Raw genomic sequence first — 17,876 nt, 5'->3', positions numbered from 1 at the left:
GGACATTCTGAACGATATCTATCCAACCAAGTGGGGACTTTGTGTGTGTGAACTGGCAGTGAAATATGTCTTCATTACAGTTAAATTATATATCTATTATATACATTATGTATATATATATACTATTTTTCTTATTTAACGCTCTCTCTTCATATACTTTCTATGCTTTGTTATGCAGTCCCTAACAATTTACTTGCCATAGTTATGTGCCATTGCACACACACATCTATATTACTAACATATACATGTATTAACACAGAAGTGTCGCTGCACACTAGCCAAGAGGGAACTTTCTGAATGATATCTATCCAACCAAGTGGGGACTTTGTGTGTGTGTGTGTGAACAGTGAATTGAAGTGGCAGTGAAATACACATCCGTAAAGGGGGTCGCACACCGAATGAGAAGCGCAGCGCTGCGCCACGTCTAGGACAACTCCAAGTATCGCACACCGGACTCACACTTTCTCATCAGTGTATGGGCAGCAATATTGTTATGTTTAATGACATGAAATGAAGATGTTTGTTCTATGTTATAATTGTACTGTACAATTAAATACAATCGTTGCTGAGTCTGCAGTCTGAAAACTACCTCAGAGCATCAGTTAACTGAATGAATTGAGAATCTCGCATGAAAACCCAATTACATCAGCAATTATCATTCAAGCAGCTGATTTATGTAAATGAATGCAAAACTAAATTTATTGCAGCATAGGGCAAAGTCAGTATACATTATCAACGATTTGAGACAATAAAATAATTTAAACTTTATATAAAACTAAATTGCACTCTGTGGCGGCAGCAGGATTACGTTCAAAAGGTCACGGGCGACGTAGCCGTAAGTACAGAGTCAGTGTTTACAAGTTGAACGCATAGGTTGAACGTGCAAACTAACTCAAATGCTGTTTACAAAAAAGTAATTAAAAGGTAAAACAACGATGTCGGACGATTTTGATTCTGTACTTCCGGCCACGTCGCCCGTGACCTTTTGAACGTAATTACGTAATACGTGACGTTACAAACGCGCCTGACAGAATAGAGCAAGGCTAGCATTTGTCCTTAGAAAAGTTACATTTTTGGAATATAAAATGAAACTGTAATCTCAAGACAAACATCAGAGTGTGTGTGTCTGTGTGTCTCACAATATTTGTTCCTCCATCACGTCCCGGTGAATGTATGCTGAAATTTTTGTTGCGTGGCTACATAAAAGTTTAAGCATATGATGAATTGCCGCAATTGGTCTGACTGGCGCGTGAGAGAGACATGGGTGCACGCGCTCGCTTACCTCTCTGCCGTCGTGCGCGAGCCGCGGTTAGGAGCTCAACATCTCGCATGCGCGCTCGCACTAGATTACAGGATATTTTAACTTGCGAATTAATATGCGGCGGTAAAACTAGTCGATCACGAGTGGCTCAACAGGTAGATCTATAGACGAACTCATCTTTCAGGCATTTGACCGAAGGGATATACACGCAGCGTGAAAAATCGAATTGCGCGAGTCTCACGCTGAATGCGTGAGAGTTGGCAGCCCTGCCAGGTATACTTTGCAGACACATTGCATCTTGTTCTCTCCCTTTATAACCATATAATGATCCCAAACTTTAGACATTCTCTGCAATTTATGAAGTCATATGTATCATGCGCTGTGGTGTGCTTCCAGAATAACGGTCCGTGTGAAACAATCAGATCCCTGCGTGCGCCATAGGAACTGCGTCATTTAACGAGGCTTCGAGGCAGATTTTTTGCCTCAAGGAATTTTTGTAATCGAGTAACTCGAGGAATCGTTTCAGCCCTAGCTTAGTGCTTGCCTAGTGCAGTGAGACGAGAAGACGCCGCACCGCGTCCGCGAGCCCTTTATATGGAAAAAAATTCGAGGCCGTTGAGAATCGATTTTGAATCGGCCACATTTTAAAAACCGATTAATCGAAAAATCATTTTTTTTTGCCCAGCCCTAACACACACACACACATATATATATATATAAAAATCACATAAAACATAAAAGCCTGCCGGAAAAGATGGGTCTTAAGGCAAGATTTAAAAACATGAATACTTTCACTGTTTCGCACATCCTGTGGCAGCAGGTTCCATAAATAAGGAGCTGCAAAACTAAAAGCCCGGGACCCCATAGAAGTAGTGCGGGTTCTAGGGAGAACAAGAGTGAGCGAGGAAGACGATCTTAAAGTCCGAGATCGAATATAGATATTAAGAAGGTCCAATAAATATGAAGGGGCAAGGTTATTGAGTGCTTTAAATGTCCGCTTTGGACAGTATTCATGTAAATTATGTCGGTTATGTCTTAAACAGTTGTGAGTGTATCGGATGTGCATCAGTGCGATTGGATCCGCATGTCATTGGAAATAATCCGACGTCTTAAAGTGAAAGTGGCAACAAACATAATGTGGTCTGTGTCCTTAATATTGATCAAGCAACCAAAGAAAAAGAGAAAAGCAATCACAGTTTGTTAATAGCTTTAGTATAATAAGGATTAATTATATTTAATTTACACAAAGAATATTTCTGCTTGAAAGAATAAAGAAGGATGTATGCATGGTTATAAAGAATGCATACTGTATATCATCCATTGAAAAGGCTGTGTTGTACTTTAGGAAAAGTGGTTTTTATTTAATTTTAAGATATTTTTTAAATCACAGTAGTTAAATCCGTATCTGTATTGCATGTTCAGACTTTTAAATCATTTATATTAATAGGTTAATAGATGTTTTCTTCGGGAGTGTATGGGTTTGTACATTTTATTCTATTCTAAATTCTAAATTAACGCATTACAATTTAACTAAACCCATTATATTTTAGTCGACTAAAATCCAATGTGATCTCATGAGAATACGTATGCATTTGTACGTAAAGTGTAGTTCTATCATACGTACATATAATTACGTTTTATATGCGCAGAAACGTATAATACTGACGTATTTACAGAACTAAAATGTAAAATATTTACGTTATTGACAGCACAAAAACGTAATTTATTTACATTTGAACAAATCCACCGATGTACACATTTGTACATATCACAATTTATGCATATTAAAATCGTAGCATTATGTTTTGACTCTATTGCATTCAACTGTCTTATTCATTACGTTTTCAGTCTCATTTATTGATATAATACTAATACTTATTGATATAATAAATATTAACATTTTGCTCGTTTCGCCTGCATGGTGTTAAACAATACACTATAAAACCTTAAAAATACATTCTTTAACTTTACTCGTTTAACCATTTTGTAATATAGTTTATTTGCCGTGAGGCACAGAAAGTGTTTTCTCCTATAAAACAAAACATAAATTCACAAAAGACATCAATTTTATTAGTTTGATGTAATCCAAATCTTTAGAATCCATAGCCTACGTTGTTTACAAGAAAAAAATCCTAATTCAACCTTTTATCCAGTCGTGATCTTCGCCTCCATTCTCAGCAGCAACCGTACACGTCAAATCCCGCGCTGGTGATGAATTCAAATTCAAAGATCGCGCCCTTGAGAAGCGATACGTCGTGTTTTACGGCAGAGATATCAAATGGTCATTGGCTCTTCCCTGCCTCATCACAGATTGAGACATGAAGGACTGTGACGGTTGGTTTAGTTCTTTTGAAATAGTGCGAAGCTGCGAACTGAAGCCGGATGAACATTTTCATTGATTATTAATTTAAATTCTGCTCTGTACTTCATACAAAACTATTACAATGCTGCCAGAGAGGACTGCGACTGCAAAGCATCTTCATGTGAACGGCTTTTGGTTGCGGTTTTGACATTTTCGCAATAAATATATTATTGTGATTATACTTTTCTGTTAGTCACGTTTTTCTTCATAATTGTAACGTTAGTTTACGTAGTTTTAACGAATTGTTAGGGGTAGGTTTAGGGGTAGGAGTAGGATTGGTGGCTCAAAATATATTTTAATGCCATATTGTTAATACAACTGCCATTTCCCAACACATCTGTCCATTATGTTTTATCCTTTTTTTATATTCTGTATAAAATACACTGTAAAAAAATGTCTTGTCAAATTAACAGTAACTTACTGGCAACAATTATCCAGTACTTGCTGTATTTCATTCAACAATAAAATTACTTTAACACTAACTACAGTACTGTTAAGCATACTGTAAAATCAAATAACATTATTTTACTGTAATTTCTTACCATATTAAAGTACAGTATTACACTGTTAATTTTTAATAATACTGTATAGTATTATACAGTTATGAAATGTTATTGTATTTATTTGGTGCTACTGTGTAACCTGTAGAATATGTAGAAAATCCGTAGAAATAGAGTATTATTTAACAGTTAAAATAATATTTCTATGGATTTTCTACATATTCTACAGGTTGCACAGTAGCACTATAGGAAATAGAAAAAAGAACAATTGAAGCTTTAACTGCTCAAGGTTTATTGTGTATTTTCAAACACATTACATTTACATATATACATTTAAATACATGAATAAAATTAAATACATGAATAATAATAATGTAATATAATACAATTTAAATCATGCATGAAAATCATGAACAATCATGCGTTTCAATTCATGCAAAAATGATTATGAACAGGTAAAATAGAAAAGATTAAAGGGGCGCTATCTGATCAATCTATTAGAAAGGGGGGGGGGGGGCTTAAACTAGATAGTCTATTGGTTTGAGATAGACTGTCTAACTGGTCAGACTGGTCTGTTGCTGATTTTAAAGGGTTTTGGGCTCCTTTATAACTAGAGGACCAGATTTGCAGGGCTGGGAGAAATGTATAACTACACTTTAACAACTACAGACCAGTGTCATTGCTCTCTCGGTTTTCTAAAATCCTTGAAAAGTTGTTTGCTCAAAAATTATTTTTTTTTTTTAGAAAAACACAAATTATTTAATGAAAAACAATATGGCTTTAGAGATAAAAAAGATTAACTGCTTTGGCATTAATTGAACTCATAGGAAAAATTACATCTGCAACTGAGGATAAAGCAATACACAGTGGAGGTCTTCATCAACTTAAGCAAAGCATTTAAAGGGTTAGTTCACCCAAAAATGAAAATTCTGTCAGTATTTACTCACCCTCATGTTGTTCCAACCCCGTAAGACATTAATTCATCTTCCGAACACAAATTAAGATATTTTTTATGAAATCTGAGAGCTGGATCACTCCTGCATACTAGTCCATAGGCTTTGGTATGATTTTTTCTTTGGTATGATTGGCTTGATTTTTGTTAACGCAAATACACACAAATGTGGCATTTTCTTTTCATCCATTATCTGTTGGTCACAAAAGTACACAAACACACATTTGAAAACAAAAACAACAACATTTGAAAGACCCACAACTGTCTAGTTTGTAATGTCAAATAATGCTACAATCAAGATGAGGCTCTATAAAAGGAGTAATTAAAACAAAGAATAAGACAAACAATACGAAAACATTAAATACAGACTTACTATTTTAATTTTGCTGTTTGGCTTGATGTGGTCATCATTTATGTATCGTCCGAGATTTTCTGTAGCTTTACTGCCATCAACACTGTATGGTGAAATATTTTAAAAACACTGTATATAAACATACCAAAATATGATGTAATTATACTTCATTAGAACATTCATTAATTTAATCTTACCAGTAAGATTGTCCCTGAAAGGAGTAGAAATATAAAAAAACTGCATCTTCAGCTGAGTAGTCTTTGAGCAGGGTCTCTCCTTCAGATCTAGCCATGTGTCTTCCAACATACTCCAGTAGGAATTCTCCTGGCTCAATATGTTTTGTGGCGATTACTCCAAAACCTAATAAATTGGGTATAAATAAGTGTAAATTAAGTATGAGAAAAGATTCATAAAGTTGTTAAGGTTGTCTAAACTGTTTTAAATGGTAGCCCTGCTTGGAAAACAAATACGATATCTACATCTAAAAGTGCAAAACTACAAAACTCATATGTATCATGACACTGAATATTGATAATTTCCATTGTTAAACAGGCCCCCGGAGTCTAACTGGCAGTTACATACAAATAATATCAAGATCACTCGCACATCTACACAATGGAGTTTAATTTGGACATCAGCAGCTAGTCTAGCATAAATACAGGCAGGAAAACAGATATAAATCCACCTTTAACTGATTCAATCATGTTTTTTTGTTTCTCTTGTGTTTTTTTTTAACAGCCTGTTGTTTTTAGCTACACATTTTAAACCCAACCATTCGACATTATTTAGAGACCAAACTTAGCTTTTAATTAAGTTTTGCAAAGTCATACTGATGGCAGAATTGAATGCCGTAACTTACCTTTCTCTTCACACATTATTTTTTTCTCGAATGTGTCTTTATCTTTCCCCGAAGCAATGAAGTACAAGGCTTCCTTTTCAGGAGAAACTCTTTTGGGTCTCATTTTCCTGTGAAATATAAGAACATTTTATGCAGGATATAGTGCATATGCTAAGTAAAAAAAAAAAAAAAAAAAAAAAAAAATAGAAAATACTCTAAAAAAAAACTCCTTAGAATTGTGTAGACAATAACTTATTGAAAAGATGACAATGTGGCTGATAATTTACTACATTTTTACTATACTTTTTATATCAAGTATTTTTATAAAATCATTTTAAAAAGAAACTGAATATCAATAATACCAATCTGCATGCACATTTACATTGTAAGAGGATGCAAAAACATTGTATAATGTTAGCATTTACAAATCATCATAAAATGAAGTTAGAATGTACAACTTACCTTTTACTTCGGAAAGAAAAAAAGTGAGATGAGAAATGGCTCAGTGCGCTTAGGATCTTGGGATCTTGTAGGTAGATAAATCTTTAAACTATAATAGAAAGATAACTCTCCAATGTAGGAAACAATCTCGTTGAAGTCTTCTAAAGTTGTGCTCTTCCAAATGCCAAACATGAAGTGTGAATTAGGAACCTGGAATAGAGAGATATACGTTCTGCTATCGGAGCAGTGATTGGGCCATCGGATAAACCACAGTTAGCCAACATTACTATTGGTTCTGTTATGCTAATGTTTTGTGATTGAAATCAAATAGCTAGATTAACATAAGGGTAGAATCTGTTGGTAAATTAGTTTTAAATCCAGTTGTAAACATCAACTGGATCAGGAAAAAGTACTTTTCATAATTAGTATTATTTTGCATGCATTTTAAATAGAGCACAGAACACAAACCTATATCAATGGCAGATAAAACATGATAAAGTTAATAAAGGAAAAGTTCAAAAATAATATCAAACTATGGGATGGTGCAGCATTTAAAGAAAGTAGGCGATATACAATTAATTTACTATTTAAAATATTTTAAAAGACAGAAAAAAGTAATTTACCACAATGTAAAAAAATAAATAAATAAAAAATCTGCTCATTTATAAATCAAATGATGTTATAGGGATGTAGCAGATTACCATGGGCATTCATATTTTTGTTGGTTTAACTAAACCTTTATACCACATCTGAAACGAAAGCTCATATTAATAGTTCCTCTTGTTGAATCTCTAAAAAAATACATGCAGAGTCCTCAGAGTGTTTTAAGTATAGGATGACTTGTTTAAGCATGTGTATTTTTAGGTCTAAGGTAAACTTTCACAGCCTGGCCTTTGAAGCCGTTCTCCATAGAGATGCTAATGTCCTGCAGGTAGTGGGGGTTGCAGCTCAGTCCACTCAGGGACTGAAAACACAGTGAGAAAGCGTCCAATCACAGCCATTGGGATATGTTTCAATCAGCTCTGTAATTTAGCAGAGCTGTTTACAATACAGTCAAATCACACCACATGTATTTTTACACGTTTATATATCAATGTTTATACTTAAACACATTAACATTTTCTAAGACAGCCCTTGTTTTAGCAGGTGGGGAATAAATGAAATATGATGAGTATGTCATAAATCTTGCTTTAGTAAGCAGACACTTGAGAGCTTAATGTTACTTACTCAGACTGTTAGTATTAAACAGATATGTTAGCTCAAATACAAAAACTTATACAATTGATAATACTTGATTATACATATTTGGAATGTCTAAAACATGGATGTGGTAAATGGATCTAGGAACACAACAAAGCTAAAACCATTACTGAAACCATTTTGATTCTGTCAAAAATAATTTCTAACAATTGCACCCCTTACATGTCCAGTCAGTCCCTAATTCAATTTTTTAAGATGTTTTCAAAATATCCACAGTGTATTTTTTAATGTATGTTTGTTTTTATTTGGTGTGGCTCAGATGATGAATGGAAGTGCATGTTTATGTTATTTTTGTGTTGTTGTTTTTTTGTCCCAAAATAAGAAACCGTAAGTGAGTGCTTGTAATAACTTCCAGTTAAAAAATATTCATAATTACCGGTTGCTTACATGCGCTCCTCACAAAGATTAATACATTTTTTAGGTTAAAGAGCTAAGGATGTTAAATCCACAAATATCTTAACTGTTATCCATAAGCCAACTGCAATTAAGACATTTGATCAAGAAGTTTATGACAAAGAGAACGATATATCTAGCACAGAGAAACAACCTGTAGGAGCGGGATTTGATCAGATGTGAGTGTGAGCGGCACACAAGTGGAACGTTTGCTTGGATTGGGTCGAGCGCAATGCAATCTTTGCTCAAATGCTCTGATTGGGATTAAAGATTTTTAAATAAAATGCCATAGAGAAACAGATACCATATTATTAAGATATCCACAGAACTAAGCATTTAAAAAGTACAATTCCTGTTTTTTACATAATGAACCTAAACACAAGTATTTTACTTTTAAAAATCCTATTTACTTTAACTTTTTTAACGTTTTACATCAACCACCAGTATGTAAACGTTGAATTAACTATAAAGTAAGGTGAAGTAAATGAGTGACAGCCCTTTTCACGTCCCTAAGTTGTGGCCAAAATGTTTTTCCAGCTTTTGCGAAGAGTAGAGCAGACAATATAATAAGTGCCGAAGCAAAAACAGTCGATACACTTGTTACAACTGAACAGGTTATTTACAAATAGTTGATGAATGAATCAGCTTAGATGAATAGCTTATTTACAACAACAATATGATTTTCTGTCTTAATTCTGCCTCTGATTGTTTCACTGCTAGTATATCTGCTAGTGAATTGAAGCATTTAATGTAGTCTATTAACACCTGGTCTAGCGAGATAAAAACATGCAGGAAGTTACTAAACTGCAATCACCTGTGATTATCATATGTAAAGGCAAATTTACCTTGAATGTAAATCGTTAACCACACATTCCAAAAGAATAGTTTTAAGCACTATGTCAATGAAAGGATATTGCTGTTTTTTGTAACTAAAACAACTCAATTCACACTAGTGAAGCTGCTACTATATGGCTACTTCACATCTGGATGTAGCCTACATCCCTTACTCACTTTACTAACTAACCAACAAATTATTTAAATAACAAAAAAAAGTTAGTAAAACTTAATGTTAGTAAAAAAATAAGTGGTTGGTTCATTTTCATTAATTTGGTTAAAAAACAATATTAATAAATGGAAACTTATAAAGTGCTACCCATTTTCAATGAGGTTGTGTTTTTTAAGAGTTACTATAAACTTATAAACGGTTGTGTTTTTATGAGCTCATATGAATAAGATAAATACACTTAATTAATGTATTATAATAGCATTGGTTACTTCAGATTACTGAATGCATTAAATTACCGACATTAAAGGAATAGTTCACTTTGAAATTAATTTTTGATATGTTTTATCTTCCCTCAAGGGCATCCGAGATGTAGGTGTCTTTGTTTCCACAGTATTTTCAATTTTGACATTTTTTGGTCAAACCGTTCTTGTCTATCAGTCCAACACTATCTCACGACCAATTCCAACGCATTCTCACCCCAAGGCGTCACCTTTGACCATGCTTCAATATTTGACGTTTTAGGCGCCCTTTAGCGTCACTTACATGACGCGATCCTACGGCGTCATCTAACTGACGCTAAAGGAAAGCGTCAGTTAGAGGACGCGGTTAGGTTTAGGTGTGGGGTGGGGGTAGGGTACACGCGATCCTAGGGCGTCATCGAACTGACGCTAAAGGGCGCCTAAAGCGTCAGATATTGAAGCATGTCCAAATGCTTCCCAAGGCGTCAATTAAGTGACGCCTTGGGGGTGAGAATGGGCTGCCAATTCGTACGAATTTGACGCATGATGAAAAAGTGTCTAATTCGTACTAATTCGTACGACCTCACTCGTACTAATTTCTACGATTTTTCTAAACCCACGTGATGGTTAGGTTTAGGGGCGGGGTCAGGGGTAGGTCATTCGTACGAATTCATACGAATTGGCCAATTCGTAAAATATGTACGATTTAGCAAAATCGTATTAATTCGTACGTGTGAGGTCGTATGAATTGTTACGAATTAGCCACTTTTTAATCATTCGTCGAATTCGTACGACTTGGTCGTGAGATCGGGTTGATCAGTCATACACTGGAGGTGAAGGGGGTCCACCAAAGAGCAGCACAGAGAAGTCCAAACCGCAATGGAAGACGATTTCGGGATATCTAAATATGTTTAGTAAAAGGTAAAACTTCCGAAATCTCTGTGTAAATATTGAGTGACGTCACACGCAAGCGATCACTTCCGGCGTAACATTGAACTGATTCAGTTCGGTTCAGTTGGACATTGAACAACTGATTCAGATCACTGTGATTACACGAGGTAAAACGATATAAATACTGTTGGTTTTCTCACACAAACCGCTCATTTCGTGTCTTAGGCCATCAATGTGTACTTACATTTACGAGTCATTAAATCATGTTTAATTTGGACTTCTCTGTGCATGCTTTTTGGTGGACCCCCTTAGCCTCCAGTGTATGACTGATAGACAACAACGGTTTGACTGAAAAATGTCAAAATTGAAAATACTGTGGAAACAAAGACACCTACATCTTGAATGCCCTTGAGGTAAGCTAAAACACATCAAAAATTAATTTCAAAGTGAACTATCCCTTTAAGAAAGTACTGGACCATGTGTTGTTTATTTGGAGTTCCATGCATATTTAATCTAGTTCACTGTTTACTCACCAATACATTGGTATAACCCCAATTAATTTACTATTTAAAAGATTTTAAAAGACAGAAAAAAGTAATTTACCACAATGTAAAAAAATAAATAAATAAAAAATCTGCTCATTTATAAATCAAATGATGTTATAGGGATGTAGCAGATTACCATGGGCATTCATATTTTTGTTGGTTTAACTAAACCTTTATACCACATCTGAAACGAAAGCTCATATTAATAGTTCCTCTTGTTGAATCTCTCAAAAAATACATGCAGAGTCCTCAGAGTGTTTTAAGTATAGGATGACTTGTTTAAGCATGTGTATTTTTAGGTCTAAGGTAAACTTTCACAGCCTGGCCTTTGAAGCCGTTCTCCATAGAGATGCTAATGTCCTGCAGGTAGTGGGGGTTGCAGCTCAGTCCACTCAGGGACTGAAAACACAGTGAGAAAGCGTCCGATCACAGCCATTGGGATATGTTTCAATCAGCTCTGTAATTTAGCAGAGCTGTTTACAATACAGTCAAATCACACCACATGTATTTTTACACGTTTATATATCAATGTTTATACTTAAACACATTAACATTTTCTAAGACAGCCCTTGTTTTAGCAGGTGGGGAATAAATGAAATATGATGAGTATGTCATAAATCTTGCTTTAGTAAGCAGACACTTGAGAGCTTAATGTTACTTACTCAGACTGTTAGTATTAAACAGATATGTTAGCTCAAATACAAAAACTTATACAATTGATAATACTTGATAATACATATTTGGAATGTCTAAAACATGGATGTGGTAAATGGATCTAGGAACACAACAAAGCTAAAACCATGATATGATTTTCTATCTTTTAACTTATTTATATTTTTAAACATAAACGAGGATATTGTAGAGATTACCATATTGTTGTTTTACTGTCTACCTCTCAGCAACAAAAACTAGTGATTGAATGTGTATGTATGTAAATATTCACTGATTCAAAAAAATAAACAAGGTCCTATACACTTGGCATTAACTTATATATTTTTTTAGATACAATCATATTGGGACAATGATATACAGATGTAATCAGGATCTGAATGAGTTTGATCTTGTCTACTTTCGGCCATGATGATTGCAAACGAGGATGAAATAAAAGCTGTATTTAAATGGAGCAGTCCAGTTTATTTAAAGTACATTGGTAAAACCACAATGAGCTGAAAAACCATACACTGATAAGAACCGACAAAAAAGGAACAAAACACAGACAGAAACCTAACACTTTCAAGTAGGTTGAAATCCAATCACACATGGTGACATACACGTTTAAAGTGACTATGTGTAAACAGCCATTTGTCTTTTTAATTTCTTGTGATCAGATTGATGAAAATTCATGTTAATAACAGGTGTAAATGTGGCTCGATGTACATAATTTTCTTAGATTTTTAATTAAATTCATTATTGCTGTTGTTTTGTTTTGGTGTAAGACTACCCCAGGTGAAATACACCAATATGAAATTAACAGGAGTAAAAATGTATTGTTAATTGTTAAACGGTAATTGTAACAGGACTTTTAATGACTTACATAAAATGTTGCAGACAAAATAATCTGAAAGTTATATGGTGTTTATTTCTTTGGGACATTTAAAATAAATATATTTTATTAAAACTAATCTGAAGTAAATAATAAGATCTATCACAAAATCTATGTTATAACTAAGTCTTAAATTTACTTTTATATATATATTTTTTTTTTTTTCTTTTGTTTTTTGCAGTGTATAAGGTCAAAATTTTCTTGATTGACACTGGGCTAGTCCAATCACATCTTTAATCACCTCCCCCTCTGGGCTAAGAGAGCGTGCAGTGTCAGTGAGTATCTGTCAAAATAGTCAGAGCGATGGAGAAGAAACACAAGGAATGTGCAGAGAAATGGCGTGAAAAAAAAAAAAAAGAAACCGCCTTCAGTGTCTGATTAGGAGTGAGGGGGATCATGAGAGACATTGAGTGTAGAGAACTGTTTGTTAGAGATATTTGACAATTACGCATTTTATTAGAATTATAATGAGAGTATAAGACCCGTTTGTAAACCATGTTTTTTGTCAAAATAAAAGCTGAATGCCGTTTCCATCAAAATAAAAGATAATGTTTTTATATCTCTTTCAAGTTACAGAAATTAGTTCTAAGCTAATAATGAAAGTTGCTTTTATTTTTCAGTGCATGTGTTTTACAATATATGGCTATAACTGTCTTGTGATTAATATTATAACTATGATTAATTATGTATTATGTAATGTAGACAGACACTATATCCCAACTAAAAGAGTTTTGAGTTTTTCTTTGTTCAATTTGCACACTGAATATGGGTTGGAGCTCTTAAATTTGAACTCTCAAAGTGCACCAGATTGATGAATTTAACATTAAAGGGTTAGTTCACCCAAAAATGAAAATTCTGTCAGTATTTACTCGCCCTCATGTTGTTCCAAACCCCGTGAGACCTTCGTTCATCTTCGGAACACAAATTAAGATATTTAAGATATTAAGATCGCTCCTGCATACAGTCCATAGGCTTCTTGAGGGAATGACTCTTGATGGCATAGAAAAGTCATTAAAGACATCGTTAAAATAGTCCAAGTGACTACAGCGGCTCAATCTTAACTTTATCAAACGACGAGAACACTTTTGTGTGCAAAAAAACAACAAAAATAACAACTTTATTTCAACTATTGGTTTATTTCTCCCTCTGCGCGAGTCAGGTTACTAGTTTAATAGCGTAAGCTTCTGTTATTATACGTCACACGCATCACACACACATGACCAGCGTCGGCCAATAGTGAGCCTTCGTGTGACGTAGCTCTACGCAATCACACTACGTTAACTGACTACAGGCCCATGGAGAAGGAAGTGAATAGTTGAAATAAATTAGTTATTTTTGTTTGTTTTTGTGCACAAAAATATTCTCGTCGTTTGATAAAGTTAAGATTGAGCCCCTGTAGTCACTTGGACTATTTTAACGATGTCTTTAATGACTTTTCGGGGACAGCAAGTGTCATTCCCTCAAGAAGCCTACGGACTGTATGCAGGAGCGATCTTAATATCTTAAATATCTTAATTTGTGTTGCGAAGATGAACGAAGGTCTTACGGGGTTGGAACAACATGAGGGTGAGTAAATACTGACAGAATTTTCATTTTTGGGTGAGCTAACCCTTTTTAAAGCATGCCCCCGAACCCCCCTAGAGGGACAGAGGTGCGCTGACCAATACTATATTTCATTTATTCGGTTTGGTCATTTACAGATCATTCAATCAATCAATCAAAACATTCGAAACATAAACAGGGATTAAAGTTCTCCGTCGCTTCGACGGATTTCCTTTAATTGCAGCGGGTCTATGACGGATATCCATCAATTGCAGGGTTCCCGTCTGTCCTTATGTCTTAAATTAACTTTTCATAATTTTAAGGCCATAAATAGGCTTTCATTTCGCAAACAGTGTGATAAATGTCTTAATTTTAGTTTGAATAGGTCTTAAATTAAGGAAAGATGATGCGTATTCACCCTGCTGAGGGGGGATGTGATAAAGCCTGGAGTGGAGCGAAAGCACGTTACTCTCTCCACTCTAAGCATTCTGTAATCACTTTGCTTATGGTCCACTCCGGTTTTTCAATTCCCGCTCACGGAAAAACTGCTCCCTGGACCCTGTTCACTCAATCTTGTCAGGCGAGGCCACAGCTCGTTTGCTGCGGTCCCATGATAGAAAACAGAACGTGGGTCAATATTGGTCGTTTCTCAATACCAAGTACAAAAACTTCGGACTTGCGTCCTTGGTAGTTCGGACTTGCCAAGTTCGACTCGGGAGAACAAACTCCCGAGGACGAGAGGACGCTGCTAACAGCGCGTTCTTGATCGCGTCACTCAGCACGCGGCTACTCCAGTTATCAACTCGGCCTTTTTTCATCAACACCACTGTGCCTCTTTTCATTTATAAATGAACATAATTATTATCAAAAACATATAAATGGCCACACAAATGTGGTTCAGGCAACGCACATTGATTATAATATATTTATAACAACACGAAATATAGCTAAAACACAAACCTGCTTCTTTTTGTTTTCATTTTAAAAATATATAACATTATTTATCATTAAAACTGACATTTAACAAACAGACAGGGTTGTGTCGTTTTATTGTATTATGCGTACACATACAGTGAAGAGAATGAATAGTAATATAATATTTTATATATTTTAGAATATATAAAATTACACAACCATGTCTCTTTTTTTGTTAAATGTCAGTTTTAATGCTAATATCCCGTTCAAAAGTATAAGTACCCTAATAGGTAGGCTATAATAAGCTATACAATGAGAAAAAAAGCAAACAATTCAGTTAAACATAAGTAGGCTCTCTAATAGGCTACAAAGTTAAAGTTAAATAGCCTACATAATAAAGTTATAAAACTTCACTTAAATAAAATAAAATAAAAACATGCACTGAAAACTTATGTATATGGTTGATTATTTGTCAAGATAAGTAATTGTTTTTCATAGATTAAAATAGCTTTTAAATTACGCAAACTGGCAATATTATATTGGTTTTAAACATCTCCCCTTAAAACGCTATTGGTCTCGACTATTTAAATAAAGTTACAGGAATTTGACTTGGCCTGAAAAAAATTTCAGTCAGAAGAATTTTTTTCACTTTAATCCCTGCATAAATACTATAGACGACCAGGTGCAGGCAGAAGCTAAAGCTTATTATGCCTGCCCTTAACTTTAGAATGAAATGTAACTTATTAATGACAACATCTGTTCATAAAAATAACATTAACACTTTCGTGAACCATTGTCCACACCAGAAGCAAGCCTGTCTAATTCATTTTTATTCTTTTATAGTTTTCCAATGTTATTCTCTTGTAATATTTTTTAAACTGAAAAATAGACGTGGCTTGTTTTAACTCATTACAACAGCTATTCCACAATTTAACTCCTTTATTTGATAAACAGTGTTCTCTTAATGTAGAATGTACTTGTGGTTGGTTAAATATACATAATCCTCTAAGATCATATTTACTTTCTCGTTGGGAAAATAATAATTGCAAACATTTAGGAGTTTTATTATATTTGACTTGATAAATAAATTTTAACGTGTACAAATCGACAAAATCATAAAACTTTAAAATTTTTGATTGATGAAACAGTAAATTACTTGGTGCATTGTATGGGGCATAATTAATTTATCTAATAACCTTCTTTTGTAATAAAAAGATTGGATTAGTTCTAGTTTTGTATGTATTTCCCCAAATTTCAATACCATACATTAAGTATGGTGTAACAAGTGAAGTATAAAGTAAATGTAATGCATTTTTACTCAAGATATACTGCAACTTGTACAAAATTGCAATCATTTTAGATACTTTCTTCTGAACATTAAAAATATGCGGTTTCCATGTCATTTTACAATCAATAATTACTCCAAGAAATTTTATATGATTTACTCTTTCTAAAATATTTTTATTAATAGTAATCCTGATCTCATTATTTAACTCTTTATTACTAAATACCATGAATTTCGTTTTATTTAAATTTAGTGACAATTTATTTAAATCAAACCAATTCTTTAGTTTGTACAATTTTTTCTCTACCACCAACACAAGCTCTGTAAGATTTGGGTCAGAACAATAAATTGTTGTATCATCCGCGAAAAGAATAAAATTTAAAACATCCGACACTTTGCATATATCGTTTATATATAACAAAAATAACTTAGGGCCCAAAACAGAGCCTTGCGGAACGCCACAATTAATGTGGCGTTAATATACAGTTAATATATAAACATCTTGTGAGAAAGACTGGTATTGCCAATGCAATTGGAGAATTGTATTTTAAACTTAGTAGTTATTTCATCTCACTCATTAGATGACGTTGGTGGTTTTAATAGGAGTTGTTGGTATACATATTCAAGGGCGTACACAGTTCAGTTGTGTGTATGTTCATATGTAGTGGGCCAGTCTGGGCCAAAATGCCCAGGCCGATTTTTTTTGTCCCAGTCCAGCCCTGGGCGGACTGATAATACTGGAGCACCAACTAGCGTTCATGACTTTTTTTTACAGTCTATACCTCAGCTAATAAAAAAAAAAAGCAGTGAACATGAACGAAGACGCTGACGAGACCCCTTCGGTTGGTCCTGTGGATGGGAAATTTAGTTATAAGAACGAACCGATGGAAGCGTCATTAAGAGCATGGTTGTTGTGTGCAAGCTATGCAACAAGGAATTCGCATATCACATCGACCCTCAAGTTTCACCTCAACGCAAAACATATACAATTGCACTGGTCTGTTGGATTTGGTTGAACAAAAATAAACAATATTTTGTTGCTTAAGCTTATGTATTCAGTCATTATTAAATGATATACTAAAAATCCATGTGAGAAAAAATCTTCTCACTGTTCTCAGTTCAAATATTTATGCAATTAAAATGCGCTTAATTTCGATTTATTAATTACAAAGCCTCTAATTAATTAGATTTTTTTTTTAATCGAGTCCCGGCCCTAAAAATAATATATATAATTTACTCACACATTCTAAGTGATCTTATGAACCACTGACAACTCCTAAATAACTGGTTTGTAAATAATGCTATACTTCATTTAGATGTAAATTGATCATTAATAAAGTATGAAAATACAATTATTAAACACATTATAGATATGCTATTAAAACAAGAAAAAAAACATTTATAGCTGTATTTACATATATACTGCTTATTAATGTATTTTAATGCTTAATAAATGGTGAATTATCAGTTCACTAATGCTTAACTAATGATTAATACCATGCAGTTATTATAAAGTTACTGAAAGTTCCTATAAGCAGCCAGTTCACCAGC

General features: G+C 34.1%; 1 long non-coding RNA gene across 1 annotated transcript; it reads right to left on the bottom strand.

Annotated features, from left to right (window-relative positions):
• Positions 1-3,161: 3,161 nt before the first annotated feature.
• LOC120471069 (uncharacterized) lies at positions 3,162-8,682 on the bottom strand. The gene is made up of 5 exons (XR_016169643.1): positions 6,728-8,682; positions 6,287-6,393; positions 5,625-5,787; positions 5,449-5,530; positions 3,162-5,268 (listed from the first exon to the last, which is right to left on the bottom strand). It is a non-coding gene; the product is annotated as an uncharacterized LOC120471069 (long non-coding RNA).
• Positions 8,683-17,876: the final 9,194 nt, after the last annotated feature.

This window comes from Pimephales promelas, chromosome 9 (assembly GCF_988280905.1).
Source record: "Pimephales promelas chromosome 9, fPimPro1.hap1.1, whole genome shotgun sequence".
Classification (NCBI taxonomy): Eukaryota; Metazoa; Chordata; class Actinopteri; order Cypriniformes; family Leuciscidae; genus Pimephales; species Pimephales promelas.
Note: the sequence above shows the minus strand (reverse complement) of the source record. Positions and strands in the feature narration are given on the sequence as shown.